At 44.1% G+C, this 22,546-nt stretch overlaps 1 protein-coding gene and 1 pseudogene across 2 annotated transcripts in view; both read right to left on the reverse strand.

Moving 5' to 3' along the window:
- XRCC2 (X-ray repair cross complementing 2) overlaps positions 1-22,546 on the reverse strand; it is a 132,971-nt gene that overhangs the window by 75,703 nt on the left and 34,722 nt on the right. The gene's annotated exons all lie outside the window — the stretch shown is intronic.
- Positions 15,265-16,584, reverse strand: LOC128560376 (glucose-fructose oxidoreductase domain-containing protein 2-like; annotated as a pseudogene).

The raw sequence follows: 22,546 nt of genomic DNA on the forward strand, positions 1-22,546 counted from the left end.
GCCTGTAATCCTAGCACTCTGGGAGGCCGAGGAGGGTGAATTGCTTGAGCTCACAAGTTTGAGGATCAGCCTGAGCAAAAGTAAGACCCTGTTTCTACTAAAAATAGAAAAAAAAACAAAAAACAAAAACTGAGGCAAGAGGATCGCCTGAGCCTGAGTTGGAGGTTGCTGTGAGCTACGATGCCATAGCACTCTACCCAGGGCAACAGCTTGAGACTCTGCCTCAAAAAATAAATGAATGAATAAATAAACAAACTATGAAACTTCTGGATAGCCAGTTGGACATACCTATTTGCCTCTAATTCCTCCTGAAACCCTACTAAAATCACAGGAAAAAAGTAGAAAAAAGCATAAACCCTTAAAGACAAAGAAAAAGGGAAAGGAGATAATAGCATCCCAATATTTTTATTTTTTTAGACGGAGTCTTATGTTGCCCTCAGTAGAGTGCAATGGTGTCACAGCTCACAGCAATATCTAACTCTTGGGCTTAATCAATTCTCTTGCTTCAGCCTCGCAAGTAGCTAGAACTACAGGCGCCCGCTGCAATGCCCAGCTGTGTGTGTTTTTTTTTTTTTTTGGTTGCAGTTGTTATTGCTGTTTAGCAGGCCAGGCTGGAACCTGCCAGGCTCGGTGTACTCACTGAGCTACAGGCGCTGAGCCAGCATCCCAATTTTTAAGGCCAGAAAGCTGGCCGATGGGTATAGGTCTGTGGCTCTAATGGAACGACTGATGTGGGAACCTAAACATGCAGGGAAGAAACAGGCTGATTTACCCATCCAAACTCAAAATTTTCATCCCACTGTGTACTTGGAAAGCAGAGGTGTGCAGGTGGGGTGAAATGCAGAGTGAATGAATCTATGAGAAATGAGAAGAACCAAGGTACCCTAAGAAACCCAAAGCTACTCGCAATTTTTAAAGGCTAGCTATAAAACATGAGGCGCTGAGGAAATGTTGAGGCTAGAACACCCGGCTCATCCATGTGTGCACATGCTATGATCATTATACCGTGATGAGTTATGGAGGCATATTAAAACTGAACCTTAATAAACTGACCAGAACACTCCTAAATCTCATTCTGCTTTTCTTTTCTTTCTTTCTTTTTTTTTCGAGACAGAACCTCAAGCTGTCGCGCTGGGTAGAGTGCTATGGCATCACAGCTCACAGCAACCTCCAACTCCTGGGCTCAAGCAAGTCTCCTGCCTCCATCTCCCAATAGCTGGGACCACGGGCGCCTGCCACAACAATCGGCTATTTTTTGGTTGCAGCCATCATTGTTGTTTGGCTGGCTTGGGCTGGATTCGAACCTGTCAGCTCAGGTGTATGTGGCTGGCCCCTTAGCTGCTTGAGCCACAGGTGCTGAGCCTCATTCTGCTTTTCTTTTTAATTTTAGTACTTATTGTTCAATTTTGCTTGTTTGAAGATTATTTTAAAAGATACCTCTACATGAGAAATTGTAAATGAACGTTCATCACAGCATTAATCATAACCCCAAATTGGAAACAACCCAAATATTCATCAAACGATGGATTTTTAAAAAGTGGTATATGTTCATACAATAGAATATTATAGGACAATACAATAAAAAGATATAAAGTACTGATACCTGCTATGACATAGATGAATCTTGAAAAGATCACGCTAAGTGAAGACTCCCAACAGTCTACAAAGTGTATGATTCCATAATATTAGGCAAATGCATATAGACAGAAAGTAGATTGGATTACTAGGGGCATGAGTGACAGCTAATAGACATAGGGTTTCTTTTTTTTTTTTTAGAGACAGTGTCTCACTTTATGGCCCTCAGTAGAGTGCCGTGGCCTCACACAGCTCACAGCAACCTCCAACTCCTGGGCTTAATCAATTCTCTTGCCTCAGCCTCCCAAGTAGCTGGGACTATAGGCGCCTGCCACAATGCCTGGCTATTTTTTGGTTGCAGGTCAGCGGGGGCCGGGTTTGAACCCACCACCCTTGGTATATGGGGTGGGCGCCTTACTGACTGAGCTACAGGCACCACCCGGGTTTCTTTTTTTTAAATTGAGACAGAGTCTCATTTTGTCACCCTAGGTAATGCCGTGGCGTCATAGCTCACAGCAATCTCAAACTCTCGGACTCAAGCGATTCTCTTGCCTCAGCCTCCAAAGTAGCTGGGACTATTGATGCCTACCACAACACCTGGCAATTTTTATTTTTAATTAATTAATTAATTTTTTTGAGACAAAGTCTCACTATGTCACCCACCCTTTGTAGAGTGCCATGGCATCACAGCTCACAGAAACCTCAAATTCTCAGGCTTAAGCGATTCTTTTGCCTCAGCCTCCCAAGTAGCTGGGATTACAGGTGCCCGCCACAACACCCAGCTATTTTTTTTTTTTTTTTGTTATTGTTGTCATTGTTGTTTTAGCAGGCCCTGGCTAGATTCAAACCCACCAGCCCTGGTGTATGTAGCTCACACCCTAACCACTGAACTATGGGTGCTGAGTCAACCTGGCTATTTTTAGAGACAGGGTCTCACTCTGGCTCAGGCTGGTCTTGAACCTATGAGCTCAGGCAATCCGCCCTCCTCGGCCTCCCCAAGTGCTAGGATTACAGGTGTGAGCCACCGTCCTGGAAAGCATGGGGTTTCCTTATGGGGTGATGACAATGCTCTAAAATTAAAAGCTGTACAATTTGACACCAAATAGTATATATATATTTTTCTTTTTCCAACATATTCTAAACCTAACTATACTTGAGTGAATTTTATGGTATGTGAATGGTATCATGATAAAGCTATCAAAAAAAGCAATCATATTGAAGGCATTCTTTTAAAAAATTCAGCATGTTTCTAAGATTTATCTAACATTTATGCTCCTTGCCATAGGGCATTCATTTTTAATGCTATTGAGTGCTTTGTTAAATATACTACCACTCGCTTATCTGCTGTATTGTGAACAGACATCTTAGTTGATTCCAGCTTTTACTTTTGTAAACAATGCTAATGTAAATATATTTCTACATTCTTCCTCAGGCATATGAGCAAGAATTTTTCAAGGTTATATGCCAGGTTAAAGGGTACATGTGCATTTAACTTTAAAAAACAGTGCCAAGGCCAGGCACAGTGGCTCTTGCCTGTAATCTTAGCACTCTGGGATGCCAAGGCGGGTGGACTGCCTAAGCTGAAGTTCTAGGCCAGCCTGAGCCAGAACAAGACTCTAAAAGCAGCTGAGTACTGTGGTGGGCACCTGTAGTCTCAGCTACTTGGGAGGCTGGGGTAATCGAATCATTGGAGCCCAAGAGTTTGAGGTTGCTGTGAGCTATGATGCCATAGCACTCTACCGAGGGTAATAAAAAAAGACTGCCTCAAAACCAAACCAAAACAAAAAAACCCAAAACAGTACCAAATTGGTTTCCCCAGGGCTTGTAGTATCATGGTTTTACACACCCACCAGCATGGAGCTGGAATCTCTTTGCAGCACAACTTCTTCAGTACTTGGTACTATCAGCCTTTACATTTGTCATCCACTTGTGTATAAGATGACATCATACTGAGATCCTAATTTACACTATCAATTGCTGAAGAGTTCAGGTCTCAGTTTTTTTTCTTTTACAATTTCTGTAAAATGTCTCTGAATGTCCTTTTTTTTTTTTTTTTTTTTTTTGAGACAGAGTCTCACTCAGTTGCCCAGGATTGAGTGCTGTGGCTTCACAGCTCCCAGAAACCTCAAACTCTTGGGCTCAAGAGATTCTCTTGTTTCAGCCTCCCAAGTAGCTGGGACTACAGGCACCCACCACAATGCCCGGCTATTTTTAGAAATGGTGTCTTGCACTTGCTGAGGCTGGTCTCAAACCTATGAGCTCAGGCAATCCACCCGCCTTAGCCTCCCAGAGTACTAGGATTACAGGCTTGAGCTACTGCTCCCAGCTTCTGAATGTCTTTTGACCGTTTTTCTACTTACTTTTTCTTTTATGTGTACATATATACACACACTTATAAGAACATACACGCTGGGCAGTGCCTGTGGCTCAGTGAATAGGACGCCAGCCCCATATACCAAGGGTGGCGGGTAAAAACCCAGCCCCAGCCAAACTGCAAAAAAAAAAAAAAAAAAAAATAGCCAGGCATTGTGGCGGGTGCCTGTGGTCCCAGCTACTCGGGAGGCTGAGGCGGGAGAATCACCTAAGCCCAAGAGCTGGAGGTTGCTGTGACCTCTAATGCCACGGCACTCTACCAGAGGCGACAAAGTGAGACTGTCTCTTAAAAAAAAAAAAAGAACATACACGCTATGATTTTTTTTTTGAGTCTTATTCTGTTGCCCTCATTAGAGCGCTGTCACATCACAGCTCACAGCAACCTCAAACTCTTGGGCTCAAGTGATTCTCTTGTCTCAGCCTCCCAAACAGCTGGGACTATAGGTCCCACCTGCCACAACACCCAGCTATTTTTTTTTTTAAAGATGGGATCTCGCTCTTGCTCACATGCTATGTTTTTTGTTGAATATTAAACATTTTTTTGTTCATATTAGTTGCAAGTATACATGCAGTTTGTAGCTTATCTTTTCATTTTGTTTATGGTACCTTTGATGAGTAAAAGTTCTAAGTATTAATGTAGTCAGATTTATCCCTTTTCCATTATGATTGCTCTTTGTGTCTGTTTTAAGAAGTACTTTCCAGCTGGGCACAATGGCTCATGTTTCTAATCCCAAAGCTTTGGGAGACAGCAAGACACTGTCTCTACAAAACATAGAAAAATTAGCCACGTGGGCGTTGCCTGTGGCTCAGTGAGTAGGGCGCTGGCCCCATATACCAAGGATGGCGGGTTCAAAACTCGCGCTGGCCAAACTGCAACCAAAAATAGCTGAGCATTGTGGTGGGCACCTGTAGCCCCACCTACTTGGGAGTCTGAGGCAAAGAGAATCACCTAAGCCCAAGAGCTGGAAGTTGCTGTGAGCTGTGATGTCACAGCACTCTACTGAGGGTGACAAAGTGAGACCAAAGTGAGACTCTTGTCTCTAAAAAAAATAAGGCTCAGCAACTGTAGCTCAAGTGGCTAAGGCGCCAGCCATAAAAAAAAACAACACAAAAATTAGCCTCGCATGATAGTATGCATCTGTATTTCCAGCTACTGAGAAGACTGAAGCAGGAGGATCATTTGAGCCCGGGAGTTTGAGGTTGCCGTGAGCAGTGAGCACCACTGCATTCCAGCCCGGGCAACAGAGTGAGACCATATAAAAAAAAATTCTTCCCTACTCCACAATCACAAATATACACTCACATATAAATTTCTGTAGTGTATATATTTATATATTTTTGAGAACTCCTGGCCTTATGCAATTCTCCTGCCTTGGCCTCCCAACATGTTAGGATTGCAGGCATGAGCCACTGCACTCAGCTTAATTTCTGTAGTCTTTTGGGCGGCGCCTGTGGCTCAAGGAGTAGGGCGCCGGTCCCATATGCCAGAGGTGGCGGGTTCAAACCTAGCCCCGGCCAAAAACCACAAAAACAAAACCAAAAACAAACAAAAAAAAATTTCTGTAGTTTTTAATGTTTTGCTTTTAAATTTGTATCATTATCCACTGCTGCAGTTTTGTTAAAAGCAAAAAACATGGTGTTATCTAAAGATTGTTTCATTCATATCCTACAATCATTTAAACAGTACATCCTTTCCATAATGACTTGGTAGTTCAGAAATATATTGGCCTGTCACGTGGCCCACACCTGTAATCCCAGCACTTTGGGAGGCCAAGGCAGGAGGATTGGTTGAGGTCAGGAGGTTAAGACCAGCCTTAACAAGAGAGAGACCCCATCTCTACTAAAAATAAAAAAATTAGCTGGCAGTGGTGGCTGGTGCTTGTAGTCCCAGCTTGTAGACCCTAATAGTGGGAGGCTGAGGCAGGAGGATGGCTTCAGCCTGAGTTTGAGGTTGCTGTTAGCTAGGCTGAGGGCACTGCATTCTAGCTAGGCAACAATAAGACTCTGCCTTAAAAACAAATAAGCAAATAATTATATTTATACGGATTCATACATGTGTTTGGATGGGTTTGTTCTGAAACTCTATATATTCTGGTCTACTTGTTTTTCCTTTTCTTTTGTTTTGGGGTGATGAGGCCTTTGGGATGTTTATCCTTTTACCAATATCAGACTCTCTTATTTTGGCTATGTGATCTAAATTTACATAGAATAGGGTAAGTCTCCCCACTTCAGTCTTTAAGAACATACGGCAGCCATAGGAATGCTCTGCTTAGATCTCCCTGTGAGAATGAGTTAGTTGACTGCCTCCAGCTATCGCGCCTCTGCAGCATTTGAGCTGAGGTCCCCCTCAGGCAGCTAACCAGTGCCTAAGCAAGGAGGGGATCTAGGGCCTGGCCTTTTCTGCCCAGAGTGGGACTCCTCCATAGACAATCTCTGCAAAGGTCTTCTCACTCGTCAGGTCAAGACTTTCCCAGCTGTCTTGTCAGTCTCAAGTTCTTTTTTCCAGTTCTTCCTATCTCCTTCCTGGCACAGCTCTCAGACTTGGAGGCTTTCCTACCTAATTTTGCTCCCTCTTCTCTTTCACAACATGTATTTCTAACATTTTGGCTTCTGCCTCCTGGAGGACCTGAGCTGCTGCATGGGACTTGGGTATTCTTGGCTCCTCACTCTACCAAATTTAAACAATCAGTTGCAAAGCAAAGCAAAAACAAATAATTCGGTTAGGATTCTGAAGGCAATTTCACGGATAGATTTCTCAGTCACAGAATCGACATCTTTATATAATCATTGAGTCTGTCAATCATAAAGATGCTACCACTCTCATTTAAGTTCTTTTTTTTCAGAGACAATTTCGTTTTGTTGCCCTCGGTAGAGTGCCATGGAGTCACAGCTCACACCAACCTCCAGCTCTTGGGCTTAGGAGATTCTCTTGCCTCCGCCTTCAAAGTAGCTGAGACTACAGGCATCTGCCACAATGCCCAGCTATTTTTTTGTTGCAATTTGGCTGGGGTCAGGTTCAAACCCGCCACCCTAGGTATATGGGGCCAGTGCCCTACCCACTGAGCCATAGGCACCGCCCTCATTCAGGTTCTTTAAAGTTTCTTTTTTTTTTTTATTTTGGCCGGGGCTAGGTTTGAACCCGCCACCTCCGGCATATGGGACCTGCGCCCTACTCCTTGAGCCACAGGCGCTGCCCTAAAGTTTCTTTTAATATATTTTTTTATTTTTTGCAATTTTTGGCTGAGGCGGATTTGAACCTGCCACCTCTGGCATATGGAGCCAGTGCCCTACTCCTTTGAGCCACAGGCACTGCTCAGTTTCTTTTAATATAGCTTTGTGATTTTCTCCCAAAATGTCTTGCATATATATATATATATATGTATATATACATATTTTTTTGAGACAGTCTTATTATGTCGCCCTCGGCAGAGTGCTATGGCATCACAGCTCACAGCAAAGCTATATTGGGCTTAAGGGATTCTCTTGCCTCAGCCTCCCAAGTAGCTGGGACTACAGGCGCCCACCAGAACATCCGGCTATTTTGGTTCTTGTTGTTGTAATTGTCATTGTTGTTTAGTAGGCTCGGGCTGGGTTCGAACCTGCCAGCCCCAGTGCAAGTGGCCAGTGCCCTAACCACTGAGCTACGGGTGCCAAGCCTATCTTGCATATTTTTATTAGATTTATTTCTTTTCTTTTTGTTTTTGAGAGAGAGTTTCACTTTGCCACCCTTGGTAGAGTGCCATGGCATCATAGCTCACAGCAACCCCAAACTCTTGGGCTCAAGAGATTCTCTTACCTCAACCTCCCAAGTAGCTGGGACTATAGGCATCCGCCACAATGCCTGGCTATTTTTAGAGATGGGGTCTTGCTCTGGTTCAGGCTGGTTTGTAACCTGTGACCTCAGGCAATCCACCTACCTTGGCCTCCCAGAAGGTTAGGATTACAGGCGTGAGCCACCGTGTTCAGCCTGTTAATTTCTAAAAACTTTATATATTAAAAATTATATATTGGGCAGCGCCTGTGGCTCAGTTGGTAAGGCGCCGGCCCCATATACCGAGGGTGGCGGGTTCAAACCTGGCCCCAGCTGAACTGCAACCAAAAAAATGGCTGGGCATTGTGGCGGGCGCCTGTAGTCCCAGCTGCTCAGGAGGCTGAGGCAAGAGAATGGCTTAAGCCCAGGAGTTGGAGGTTGCTGTGAGCTGTGAGATGCCATGGCACTCTACCAAGGGCCATAAAGTAAGACTCTGTCTCTACAAAAAAAAAAACAACAAAAAAAAAACCCAAAAATTATATATTAATTCCATTTAAAAAATTCTGTTGTTGGTACTTAGAAAAATATAAGCATTGATTTTTTAACTTGCAAATTTGCTAAACTCTTAATTTTAATAATCTGTTTATAAATGAACATGAATTTCCATGTACTATGATGTTTTTAAAAAATTATATAAATGTACAGGGTACAAATGTTACACTGACACACACACACACACACATAGCTTAAAGTTTAAGTAAGGGCTTTTAGTGTACTGACAGTAGAATACCATACACTACACTCATTAGTAACTTCTCATCATTCACTCCCTCCCCACTTCCAGTTCTTCAATCTTTCCTCCTGCCACCTGCACGTGTGTGCGTTAGTTAGCTTCCACATACGAGTGAGAATATGTGATATTTGTCTGTGTGCAAGCTGCTTCATTTAAGATAACGGCCTGCAATTCCCTCTATGTTGCTACAAAAGACATGATTTTATTCTTTTTTATTGACTAACTCATTTTCCATCGTGTATATATACCACATTTTTTTGTTTTTTGGTAGTTTTTTGGCTGGGTTTGAACCTGCCACTTCTGGCATATGGGGCCAGTGCTCTACTCCTTTGAGCCACAGGCACCACCCCACATTTTTTTTTTTTTTTTTTTGAGACAGAGTCTGACTTTGTGGTTGCCCTCAGCAGAGTGCTGTGAAATCACAGCTCACAGCAACCTCTAACTCTTGGGCTCAAGTGATTCTCTTGCTTCAGGCTCTCAAGACTACAGGCACCTGCCGCAACACCCAGCTATTTTTTTTTTTTTTTTTGAGACAGAGTCTGACTCTGTTGCACTAAGCGAGAGTGCAGTGGTGTAAGCCTAGCTCACTGCAACCTCAGACTCTTGGGCTCAAACAATCCTCCTGCTTCCACTTTTTGAGTAGGTGGAAATACAGGCGCCCACCACAACAGCCTAACTGACTTTTTCTATTTTAGGTACAGATGGAGTTTTGCTCTTGCTTAGGCTTGTCTCCAAACTTCTGAGCTCAAGCAATCCTCCTGCTTCAATCTCCTGGAGTGCTAGGATTACAGGTGTGAGCCACTGTGCTTGGCTGAGAAATGTCATTAATAATGTTTCTCGTGGGATTTTTGAATATACCTTTTTCAATTTAAGGGAATTACCTTGCACTTCAGGAGAATTATTACCATGAAAAGATGTGAATTTTTTTTTTTTGTAGAGACAGAGTCTCACTTTCTGGCCCTCGGTAGAGTGCCATGGCATCACACAGCTCACAGCAACCTACAACTCCTGGGCTTAAGAGATTCTCTTGCCTCAGCCTCCTGAGTAGCTGGGACTACAGGCGCCCGCCACAGCGCCCAGCTATTTTTTAGTTGCAGTTCAGCCAGGGCCGGGTTTGAACCTGCCACCCTCGGTATATGGGGCCGGCGCCTTACCAACTGAGCCACAGGCGCCACCCAGATGTGAATTTTTTTTTTTTTTGAGTCTCTGTCACCCAGGCTAGAATGCAGTGACGTCATCATAGCTCACTGCAATATAACTCAATTTAGGGGCTGAAGCGATCCTCCTGCCTCAGCCTCCTCAGGAGCCTCCTGAGAAGTACACCATCATGCCCAATTAATTTTTTCTATTTTTGATAGAAGATGGGGTTCAGGCTGGTCTCAAACTCCTGAACTCAAGTGATCCTCCTACCTCAGCTTCCCAGAGTGCTAGAATTACAGGCAGAAGCCACCAAGCTCAGCTAAGGTGATGAATTTTTTTTTTTGTGTAGAGACAGAGTCTCACTTTATGGCCCTCTGTAGAGTGCTGTGGCCTTGCGCACAGCTCACAGCAACCTCCAACTCCTGGGCTTATGTGATTCTCTTGCCTCAGCCTCCCGAGCAGCTGGGACTACAGGCACCCGCCACAACGCCCGGCTATTCTAAGGTGATGAATTTTATTAAAAGCTTTTCTGGGCTCAGGGTCTATAGCTCAATGGTTAGGGAGCCAGCTACATACACCAGGGGTAGCGGGTTCAAACCCAGCTCAGGCCTGCCAAACAATGACAACTACAACCAAAAAATAGCCAGGCATTGTGGTGGGGCACCTATAATCCCAGCTACTCTGGAGGCTGAGGCAAGAGAATCGCTTAAGCCCAAGAGTCTGAGGTTGCTGTGAGCTGTGATGTCATAGCACTCTACCAAGGGTGACATAATAAGACTATCTCAAAAAATAAATAAATAAAATAAAAGCTTTTCTGCATCTAATGACACATTATTCTCTATTCTATATGGCATTATCATATAAATACTGAATTCTCTCAAATATTTTTGTGTCACTTGAAATGATTTTATGACTTTCACTCCTCTTACCTAGTTTATGCAGCAAACTGTATCAATTGATATTCTAATGTTAAACCAATCTTGTGTTACTGGGGTAAATCCATCTTGGACCATAATACAGTGTCCTATCTATATTTTGTTAAATTCTGTTTGCCAAGATTTTTTTTTTTTTAGAGAGAGTCCCACTCTATCACCCTTGGTAGAGTGCCGTGGCATCACAGCTCACAGCAACCTTCAACTCCTAGGCCCAAGCAACTCTCTTGCCTCAGCCTCCCAAGTAGCTGGGACTACAGGCACCCGCCACAATGCCCAGCTATTTTTTTTTTGGTTGCAGTTTGGCCGGGGCTGGGTTCGAACCCGCCACCCCTCGGTATATGGGGCTGACACCCTCCTGACTGAGCCACAGGTGCTGCCCCAGTTTGCCAAGATTTTGTTTGCTATTTTTGCATATACAATCATAAGTAAGACTGGCTTGCAGTTTTCCTTTCTTGTAATGCCTACTCAATAGTTTTGGTATCATAGCTTTGGTAGTCTGATAAAATGAACTGGAGTCTGACCCTCTTTTACTATTCTCTGAAAGAGTTCATACAAAATTGATACTATTCTTCCTCCTCCTGCTCTATCTCTTCACTCATCTTGATCTTCATCTCCATCTTTGCCTTTATAAAGAATTTTTTTTTTAATTCAAATTCTTCTTGTCTTAGAGAAAAATTGAAGAGGGCTTTACTCGCCCACCAGCCACATTGCAAGTTGACGTGAGCTATCTCTGAGATTACAGGAATATCTCGAAGCCCCAGGCGTGGCCCCGAGGGTGTTGGTGCTGTGATGGGGCTGCAGGTGGGAAGAGCCTGGGCCCCCAGCTGAGGGCAGACTGACTCCTGGACAGTCCAGTACACTGAACACCACCCCTCTGTAATGACAGACACTGTTTGTTTTGTGTACCCTTCACCGATCGATGGGCGGGTGGTTGTGTCCAAGTCTAGGCCCCGGTACGCAGTACTTGCTGTGAACATTCCCGTACAAGTTCTGTGTGAACATGTGTCTTCATTTCTCCTGCACATCTGTACCTAACAGGGGCCTGCTGGGCCATGAGGAGCTCTGAGCTCTGAGGAGCTGCCAGACTATTTCCTCAAATGGCTGTTTCTATGCCTGTTTCTACATACAATTCAAACAACCTGGATTAGCTCTTTTTCAATGGGCAGAAGATCACAAGCAGTGAATTAGAAATAGTCCCACAAACGTTGTTATGGAAAAGAGTAACAAACCTGCAGAAAACACTGCTTAAGACTGCTGAAGAGGGCACAGAATGTAAGAAGCAGGGTAATAACTTAAAAATACATGCAAGGGCTGGTGGAGCCAGGGGGGTGCACCCAGCAGCCTCCCTCTGTCCTTGAGCCCACATCGGGCACTGGATGCTTGAATGGTTTCCCTTCTTTATAAGGAAGAAATACCATTGTGCCCTGTATGTTCAACTTCAGAGGTCACACCTGGGGTGTGTAATTCCACTGAACTATAACATGCAGCCACAGCGTAAGGCACAGGCTGAGGGGAAGGCTTTCTTCCCAGGTGCTACCAAACAGTGGTGGCCTCCTACGTCCACATCTGCAAGGACACACAGACAGTTTCACAGCCCACTCGGCAACTGAGGTGGAGGAGACGATGATCCTGAAAGGGGCTGGTTCACAGGTCATCGCCCTCTGAGGGGAGGAGATGTCGTTACAAAAGTAAGGGCTTCTTGAGCATGAATTGGCATTAACAAAATACATCTCTGATGAGCTGAGTGTCAGAGAACAAGTGCATGAGCAACCATCCCATACTCAGTCACTCTGCTTGTTTTCCATTTATGCCGTGTGAAGTTGTAGGTTGCACTTCTGGTTTTTTAAAACTTATTTCTAAATATTAAAGTAATTCTATCTATTCTCTCCCTGTATGTCTGAAGGATCAACATTTTTAGTACACATGTTAGCAGCTGGGCGGGGCCAACGCAGCCCTTCAGGTCACTGTCCCAGGGATCCCAAGTGCTCTCTTATCTGATGTGACACAGTGAGATTTCAAGATTCCGCAATGTGGTCGGTGTAAACCGAATAAGTATAGTTCTTTATAAAATGTGAGAAGGAAAGGGAGAAGGGGAGTTTCCCACTGTGCCAGCAACAGCTTTTGGAGAAAGAAAACGTTGAAATCGCCTTTTCAGGGTCAGCACTGAGCACAGCCTCGCCGCAGGTCCCTGGCTCATGTGTGTACCAAGTGCAGAGGCTGGGAAGTGCACACCCAGCTGCAGGCGTCTGCCAACCTGAAGCATGAAGCCTGCGTCTCCTCCTGTGACCGCCACACTCCGCCCCCCAAGCCTTCCGTGACCAGCCACATATGGGCTCAGAATGAATGGACGTGAACAAATTGTTCTGTGCCCCCAAAGGAAGCGATGGCTATACTTTCTCAAAGGTAATTGAAAATGGTCAGTGTTGGGCAGGGCCTGTGGCTCAGTCGGTAAGGCGCCGGCCCCATATACCGAGGGTGGTGGGTTCAAACTCGGCCCGGGCTGAACTGCAACCAAAAAATAGCTGGGCGTTGTGGTGTGCGCCTGTAGTCCCAGCTACTCGGGAGGCTGAGGCAAGAGAATCGCTTGAGCCCAGGAGTTGGAGGTTGCTGTGAGCTGTGTGAGGGCACGGCACTCTACTGAGGGCCATAAAGTGAGACTCTGTCTCTACAAAAAAAAAAAAAAAAAAGAAAATGGTCAGTGTTTAGGAACTGTTATTTTTCTTTTCTTTTTTTGTTTTTAGAGACAGAGTCTCACTGTATCGCCCTGGGTAGAGTGCTGTGGCATCACAGCTCACAGCAACCTCCAACTCCTGGGCTCAGGCGATTCTCTTGCCTCAGCCTCCCGAGTAGCTGGGTCTATAGGCATCCACTACAATCCCAACTACTTTTTGTTGCAGTTTGGCTAGGGCCGTGTTTGAACCTGCCACCTTTGGTATACAAAGCTGGCATCCTACCCACTGAGCCACAGGCGCTACCCTCATTTAGGTTCTTTAGTTTCTTTTAATATAGCTTTGTGATTTTCTCCCAAAATGTCTTGTGTATGTGCATATATATATATATATATATATTTTTTTTTTTTGAGACAGAGTCTCATTATGTCTTCCTTGTTAGAGTGCTATAGCGTCATAGCTCACAGTGAAGCTATGTAGGGTTTAAGTGATTCTCTTGCCTCAGCCTCCCGAGTAGCTGGGACTATAGGCGTCTGCTACAATGCCCAACTATTTTTTTTTTTTTAGAGACACAGTCTCACTTTGTTGCCCTCAGTAGAGTGCCATGGCATCACAGCTCACAACATCCTCTAGCTCCTGGGCTTAGGCGATTCTCTCGCCTCGGCCACCCAAGTAGCTGGGACCACAGGCGCCCGACACAACACCTGGCTATTTTTTTGTTACAGTTTGGCCAGGGCCAGGTTTGAACCCACCACCCTCGGTATACGGGGCTGGCACCCTACTCACTGAGCCATAGGTGCCGCCTAACGCCCAACTATTTTTTGTTGCAGTTTGGCTGGGGCTGGGTTTGAACCCGCCACCTTTGATCTATGGAACTGGCGTCCTACCCACTGAGCCACAGACGCCACCCTCATTTAGGTTCTTTAAAGTTTCTTTTAATGTAGCTTTGTGATTTTCTCCCAAAATGTCTTGCATATATATATATGTATGTATTTTTTTTTTTTGAGACAGAGTCTCATTATGTTGCCCTCAGTAGAATGCCATAGTGTCATAGCTCACAGCAAAGCTATATTGGGCTTAAGTGATTCTCTTGCCTCAGCCTCCCAAGTAGCTGGGACTACAGGTGCCTGCCACAACACCCGGCTATTTTTGTTGTGTTGTAATTGTCGTTGTTTAGCAGGCTCAGGATGCCCACTGAGCCACAGGTGCCTCCTGATTATTCAGATTTTTAAAATGTCTTCTTGTGCTAGTTTTATAAGCTATGCTTTCAATTCCTTTGCCCATTTCACAATTTTGAAAAACTTTCTAGCATAATTATTCTACTATCTTTGAAAGTCAGTAGAATCTGTAATTGTGTTCCCTTTTTCACTCATGATTCGTGTTTGCCTCTTTTTTCCTCTGCCTTCCTTGATCTAGCCACAGTCATCAATTTTATTAGCTATTCCAAAGAGCCAGCAATTGGCATTCTTGATCATCTTCAACATTTGTTTCCTATCTTATGAATGTCTTCTTTTATTCTTACATTTCTCCTGTTTGAGAAAAGGGAAATTAATTTGCTATTAATTTTTTTCTTAAAACAAGTACTACTTGGGTCATTTTTTTTTTTTTGCCTTTCTTATGTAATATAAAGGTTTAAGGCTGTAAATTCTTTTTTTTTATATTCTGATTTATTTATTAACATTTATCAGATGTTCTAAACCTCTTTCTTGCCTCCTCTCTGCCAAATCAGGGGCACTCTTCCCTAGGTCAAAAGCCTCCATAAGCTCACTTAATAAAAGAAAACCCTTCTCCTCCCCATCAGGAAAGGGTCAGCCTAGAGGTTGGAGGGCCTAGTCACATGGAGAGCAGGTGAGGATCCCTGAGGGATGATTTGGTGCCTTCATCGTTCCTGAGATGCCCCACCCCAGGAAGGGCATGGAAACAAGGCTTCTTGTCATTTCTCCTTAGGCCTCAGAGCCCACAAATTGAGCTTCTGATGGCCTTGCTCACTAGCATAACTGTGCTAACTCTCTAAGCCATGGTGACAAGAACACTCACCACCCTGTAAGTCTGGGGAGTAAATGAGCTAGAAGGGGTGGTCTCCCAGGGCCACCTTCGGCTTCACTCGGTTCTGGCTGATTCATTAAATGAAAGACATTGTTTCTGCTACAGCTAAGCCCTTGATCAGGTCATAGCTCTTGGTGCCCTCTCTGGTCTCTTTGCCCTGTGGCAAGGAGCCCAGGTGCAGGGTCAGAGGTTATTCTGCTGAAGAGCCTCACACAGGTTCTGATGGGCGTCCGGCTCCTCTGTCAGCACCTCTACAGTCTCCCACTCCCCAGATCGGCTTGACATCTTGATGGCATCCACCACACTCTGCATGTACAGCCCATCCTCAAGTGAGGCAGCCATGGAGACAGGGGTGCGGTCCCAGGTGCGGCAGTCCCCTGGCCCTGGAAGGACTGGCGCAAGGCCTGCACCATGTAGACCATGCCCTTTAAGTAGAGTAGTGGGACATCCTGGGGCCCCTGCTTGGGCAGCCCTTCCTGTGTGGTGGTGTTCTTCTGTCCGTAAAGGTCTGCTCCCCAGGCGACAAGCAGTCCTGCAGAACCCACCACCATGACCTCATGCACAAGGCACCCGGCATGTTGAAGTTGAGTGTCACTGTGCTACACACACCCCCACCCATGAGCAGCTGGAAGAAACAGAAGTCATCGCTGGTGACGTGTCGGATGCCACGGATGGCTGTGTTCTGCCTCACGAAAGTCTTGAGCAACCCATGCACCTTCTCAGCTCCCCGGCCAGTCAAGTAGGTTAGTAGGTCCACGATATAGGTGCCCATGGTATGCAGGCCTCCACCACCCGTGAGCTCGTCACAGATCCAGCCAATCTGGGGCTCAGCAGGCTGCCTGAGCAGATGTGGGCGTTGCAGATCATCACAGCTCCCACGTAGTGGTCCGCAATCAGCTGCTTCCTGCACACAAAGGCTGGCAGGAAGTGCAGCACATTCCCCATGAGACTATCAACTGTGGGTAGTAGCGCGAGGCTGTCACCATCTGGAAGGCATCCACTGATGTTGCTGCCTTCTCGCAAACTACATTTTTTCCCAATACCTAGAGCCTTCACAGATATCTGCAGGGTGAGTGGAGGGGAGATATTGGTGCACAACAGATCCACGTCTTGATGCAGCAAGACATCATCCGTCCGGCTGGTAGAGAAGATGATGTTCATCTCCTCAGCAAGCTGTTTCGCCTCCTCCTCAGTCTTCCCCCATAGGGCCTCTATAGGGAACCCATCTGCCCTCAGTAGTGGGACCAGAACCTGGGCAGAGCTGCCAGTGCCAAACACGCCCACTCCTGGCAACATCTTCATCCCGGCCTCTCTCTTCACCAACTCATCTCCTCACAAGAGCCTCCAGTATGGAAATGACATTCCCACAGTCCTGGTTACACATGGCTCCTGGCACCTTGGCATTGCCCGCCCTATTTCACACTGGAGACCAGGGATTTGGACGGGTCTCGACAGCCACCAGTTCTTGACAGAGGCTGGAGGGGATGCGCGAGCACTAGAGTCTGTGTAAATTCTTTTATATATATATATATATAAAATATAAAAAATATATATATTTATTTGAGGCAGACAGAGTCTCTTTTGCCCTGCTGTGGCACTGTAGGTCACCGCAACCTCTCTGGAATTCAGTAATCCTCTCGCCTCAGCCTCCTAAGTAGCTGGGACTACAGGTGCTCACCACAATGCCTGGCTTGTTTTTCTATTCTTAGTAGAGACAAGATCTTGCTCTTGCTCAGGCTGGTCTTGAACCCCTGAGCTTAGGCAATCCACCCACCTCAGCTTCCCAGAGTGCTAGGATTATACGTGTGAGCCACCATGCCCAGCCCTAAATATTTTTTTAACCATACTCCTTAATTTTGATAATTTTCATTAGTAAGTTCAAAGTATTTTGTAATTTCCATTGTGGTATCTTTTTTTTTTTTGAGATAGGGTCACACTGTGTTAACCAAGCTCCATTGTGATATTTTTAATCCACAATTTTTTTTTTTTTTTTGAGATAGTCTCATTATGTTGCCCTTGGTAGAGTGCTGTGGCATCATAGCTCACATCAACCTCAAACTCTTGGACTTAAGTGATTCTCTTGCCTCAGCCTTCCAAGTAGTTGGACTACAAGTGCCCACCACAACACCCGGCTATTTTTTGTTGCAGTTGTCATTGTTGTCTAGCTGACCCCAAGTTGGGTTTGAACCTCTTAGCCTCGGTGCACGTGGCTGGTGCTGTAACCACTGTGCTACAGCACCAAGCCCCATAATTTGTTTTGAATATTATTTCACAATTTCATAATACATGCCAATTTTCCAATTATTTATTACTAATTTCTGATTTAATTTGTTATTTTACTCTGTGATTTCAATACTTTTGAGTTTTGTTGACATAGATTTATGGCCAGTATATGATCACTAAAAAGAAATGTTATAAGCATGTTTGAAAATAATGTATTCTGCACTTGATGGGTAGTTGTTCAATCTTTAGTATCTGTCTGATTTTCTGTTGTTACTTCTATAAATTCCTAAAAGGTGTCAAAATCGCCCACTATGATTCTAAGTTCCATTGATAGGAATTTCCCTGAGACAGTGGGTAGTATTTATGGGTGAGACACAACCACATCCTATATTATTGAGTCAGTAAATTTTGTAAAGGGCATGAAAGTAGTGCTTGCCAGAAGGACAAGCTGCAGTGTTGTTTTGGGTCCTGTGACCTCTTTAGTGGCAATTGTTTCCTTTTCAGCATTTGCAGTTTAGAAACATTAGAAAAATAATAAACAATACAGTAAGTAACTCAGGTCTAGTGAAGTAAAGACAATTAAGAAATATCTTATCAATGCTCATTTGTCAGGTATGAGGTAGAATCAAACACATAGCTAAGAAAAGCCCAAAGTCAGGTACAGAGTGCATGTGTTACTTTCAGCCAACAAGAGTTCTCAGCTCTGTTCAGAGTTAGACCCCATGTTTAGGGGTGAATTTAAAGTTTCAAGGCTACCGTTGCTCAGGAGTTAGCAAGCTGGCCCTGCACACCATGGGTGGTGGGTTCGAGCCTTGCCTGGGCCTGATTAAACAAAATAAATAAATAAAGTTTCAAGGTATTGAGCCAGTATGATTCTAGTGGGGGTTTCATATAGGTGCCTGTTAAAATAGGGTAGCATCTCTTTAAAGAGGAGCCCAAATGTTAGAATAGTAGGATAAAGATTGTTAAAAACAGGAGGGCAAAACAAAAGGAGCCAATGCTAAAAGGCAGTCAGATAAAAAGACCTGAGAATTGGCTCAGCGGCTAGGGCACCAGCCACATCCATTGGAGCTGGCGGGTATGAACCCAGCCCTTGCCTTCCAAATCACAATGACAACTATAACCAAAAAATAGTCAGGTGTTGTGGAGGGTGCCCCTAGTCCCAGCTACTTGGGAGGCCAAGGCAAGAGAATCGCTTAAGCCCAAGAGTTTGAGGTTGCTGTGAGCTGTGACGTCACAGCACTCTACTGAGGGCGACAGTGAGACTCTGTCTCAAAAACAAAAAAGGCCTGAGAATTGGAAGTCTAACCAGCCAAAGGGGCCCTTTAACAGCACTCCTTCATGGACTTGGGTAATCTTAAGATTTTATTTATTTATTTATTAAGTTTTTGATCTTTCCCATTTCATAGGAGAGGTAAGTAGCCAAATAATCTTAAGATTTTAGAAGCTTCCAATTCAACCTCGCTGTGGGTTTTTACCCAAGTGCTGATGAGCTATTCACGACAGTACAAATACAACTTTGCGCAGTGAGGAGGTAATCTACTGCAATGTGATTATATCTAGGGCTACACAAAGAAGGGAATCTAAAGATCTGTTGGGCCCTAGCAGCTTGAACAGTGGAAAGAACAATTCTAACAGTATGAGACAGATTTCTAATCATATATTCATTCCAAGCACTACCAAACCCCAGTTGGGATCCTAATATTCTCCCAAATCAGCCCATTCACTAGGATTGACCCCTCTCATTAAATCACATCCTTGAGAGCATAGATAGCTGTCATCTTCATAATCTAAGGTGTTGCCAAAGGGGTACTTGTCGGTAATAAAGGGCAATTCTATGTCTAGAGTATGAACCGGGCTGGGGGATATGGTTTCTTTGTAGGATGGCAATGGTCATAGTTAAATATCCCAAGAGGCAGACATCTCCTGTTTACCAGCTGTCAAGACATCTGTAGGCCCTGGGGTTATGTCAGGCCTCACAGACAAAAGATAATGTAGGGTGGGCACACCTAAGTCCAGATAGATTCCTAAAATATAAGGATTCATTCTGAGGTATGTTTTGGAGAAGAGGATTGAAGCAGAGATCACTGTAAGACAAAGACGATGGAGTGGAGGAGAAATTGGTGTTGCAAACAGGAAGCTCAGGGGATACTCCTTGGAAACAGAGGTTATTAGTCTTATGATACTGGCAGAGTGGTTGTTTGGAAGAAAGGGTCGTTTCAATGGTAACATACTTTTTGCAGACAGGCAAAAAGTGAGGGGATGGGGAAAAACGGCAGTGTTACCGAAGCTGGTAAAGATGGAGCTGCTATTAGACAGGTTTTAGACTTGGTGGCTGTAGGCTGAAGAAGAGTTAGACCCTGACCAGTGATCTGAATGATTTTAGTGGATGGGTGGAGGGGATAAGAAGAAAAATGAGACAGAAGGCTAAGGGGTAAGGACTAACAGAGGACATATGGTATCCAAGGATTCTTGACTAACAGCAAAGTTAGGAACTGCTGGTAAAATAGACTGGGATGATTACGGACTGTTAGTTAATTCTTACAAAGAAAACAGCGGGACAGTGGTAGTAGAGCTAACATTCTGACAGGTTTTCTGACGAAACTGAGGATTGAAAGATTTGGACAGTTTCTCCCTCAGTGAAGGCCAGTAGGCAGGACAGTCGACTTTGAAGAGGAGAAAGAATAATGAAGATGACAAAAATTTGGGTTTTAGGGCTCAAGGTGAGATAAAGGCCCATCCCATAGGGAACCAATGATTCAATTAGGAGTCAAAGTATAATCTCTACATCACATGGAGCCATCTTTGATCAGATTTAATATGAGTAAGATTAATAGTTCGGTGGAATTTGGTGACTCAGCTAACATAGAGGACCACAGTGGCTAACAGGGTAAGAGTGAAGACGTTGAGTATGCTGTACTGACCTGCTTTAGACTCTTGGGAATAGCTGACTGTCTGAGATATCTTCTTTTGTCCTGGTGATTGTACTCTGGTTAATTAAATTTGTTATCAGTGACAGGTTGGGAGGTTTGTTTTTTTTTTATTGTTAAATCATAGCTGTGTACATTAGTGCAATCAAGGGGTACAATGTGCGGGTTTCATATACAATCTGAAATATTCTCATCAAACTGTTCAAAGTAGCCTTCATGGCATTTTCTTAGTTACTGTATGTAGGCATTTGTATTCTGCATTTAGTAAGTTTTGCCTCATTTTAAAATGAGAAATATGAATCCAGCTCTTTCAAGTTTAATTACATAATGATTAGTAAACAGTATTTGATAAGGTCCTTTCCAACTTGGATCGAGAGAATCCATTAGCTGGTGTGCTTTTTTGTGTTTTTTGAGACAAAGTCTATGTCACCCTCCATAGAGTGCTGTGGTGTCCAGCTCAAAGCAGCCTCAAACTCTTGGGCTTAAGCAATTCTCTTGCCTCAGCCTCCCGAGTAGCTGGGACTACTAGCCACAACGCCCAGATATTTTTTGGTTAGAGTTGTCATTGTTGTTTAGCAGGCCCAGACCAGGCTTGAACCCGCTAGCCTCAGGGTATGTGACTGGAGCCCTACTCACTGAACTATGGGCACCAAGCTTAGTGTCTTTTTTTTAAAAATAAACTCTCCTGCCTAGAGACTATGATATTTTAGATCCTCCCATCCTGGAAGCACAGTGTAAAGAGAGTCTTTTATCAATTTTGTTTCTTTGCAAGAGATGTTTAGTTAAACCTTGATAGTAACAGAATATACCTCCTTTCAACAAGGTTGGTTCATACAACCTTCTATCCAATCTCATAAACCAACCCGTAATTATCTCATCGCAGATGACTGATGTTTTCCCAAAGGAGTTGCTCTTAGGTTAACCAGAACCAATGGAAGGAAAACAAACTAACAAACAAAATAGTCTTGGATCAAGGAATCCAGAGGACTGGGGATGGTATGCACAATGAAAATGCTGGAATATGGGGTGGCGCCTGTGGCTCAAGGAGTAGGGCGCCGGTCCCATATGCCGGAGGTGAAACACACACACACACACACACACACACACGAAACATTAAAAAAATAAAAATAAAAATGAAAAAAAAAAAAAGAAATTAAAAAAAAAAAAAAAAGAAAATGCTGGAATATGGACCAGATCTTCCATAACATGAGTTTCCTTACTGCTATGTAATTTGGAAGAAATATCCCAAGGGGGAATTATCTGCCCTAATAAATATTTTCCTACCACTTGCACAGTGTGTCTTCTGCAAAAAAATGCTTCAACACAATGAGAAAACATGCAAATCATAACCGGCACATATTTATAAACTTAGGCTGGAGATAACTGGATAAAGTCCACTTGCCAAACATTTCAAGGCCAGTGGGCAAAGGAAAATGCCCTTGGGATCCATGAAGAGGCTTCCCTGGATTATGATTAGGGCAAATTGGACACTTTGTATAAACTACATGAGTTATAGGCAAGGGCTTAAAGCAGCACTGTTTTCCCCAAGCAATCATTTTCTCAGATCCCCAGTGCCTGAGCTACAGCAGGGGAAATTAAAGTCCCTTAAGCAAAATAAGTCTGGCATTTGGTCCAAACCCTAAGTTACAAGCTGGGGAGAAGGACCCACTTGGGTTAGCTATGTCAGCTTTCCCCTGACTCTCTTCCTTGAGCTTCTCAGAGCTCCTTTTTGATAGTTTGTCTTATACAGTCACTTCTATAGTTTCTTTCCATGTTGTACTAGCCTGTTTGGCTGCCACATAAGCAAAATGATTTCTTTCATTCTCCAGAGTCAAATTTAAAATGTCCAGGAATCTTAGTAAGAGACTTTGGGATGTGTTGGTGTTGTGGGGATGATATGATGGCTTCTAGGAGATCAGAATCCTGGTTTGTCCGGAGGAGGTTAAATATCCTTACTGCTTTCATTATATTCCAAAGTCATGAGCTACACCAACAATGTAATGGCTGTCAGTATAAATATTAGCAATTTCATTTTTGGTAAACTGAAATGCTCTGGTGAGTGCTGTTAACTCAGCTAATTGTGCTGATTTTACTTTAGGTAAGGGATTGCT

The sequence above is a fragment of the Nycticebus coucang genome, chromosome 11, assembly GCF_027406575.1.
Source record: "Nycticebus coucang isolate mNycCou1 chromosome 11, mNycCou1.pri, whole genome shotgun sequence".
Taxonomy (NCBI): Eukaryota; Metazoa; Chordata; class Mammalia; order Primates; family Lorisidae; genus Nycticebus; species Nycticebus coucang.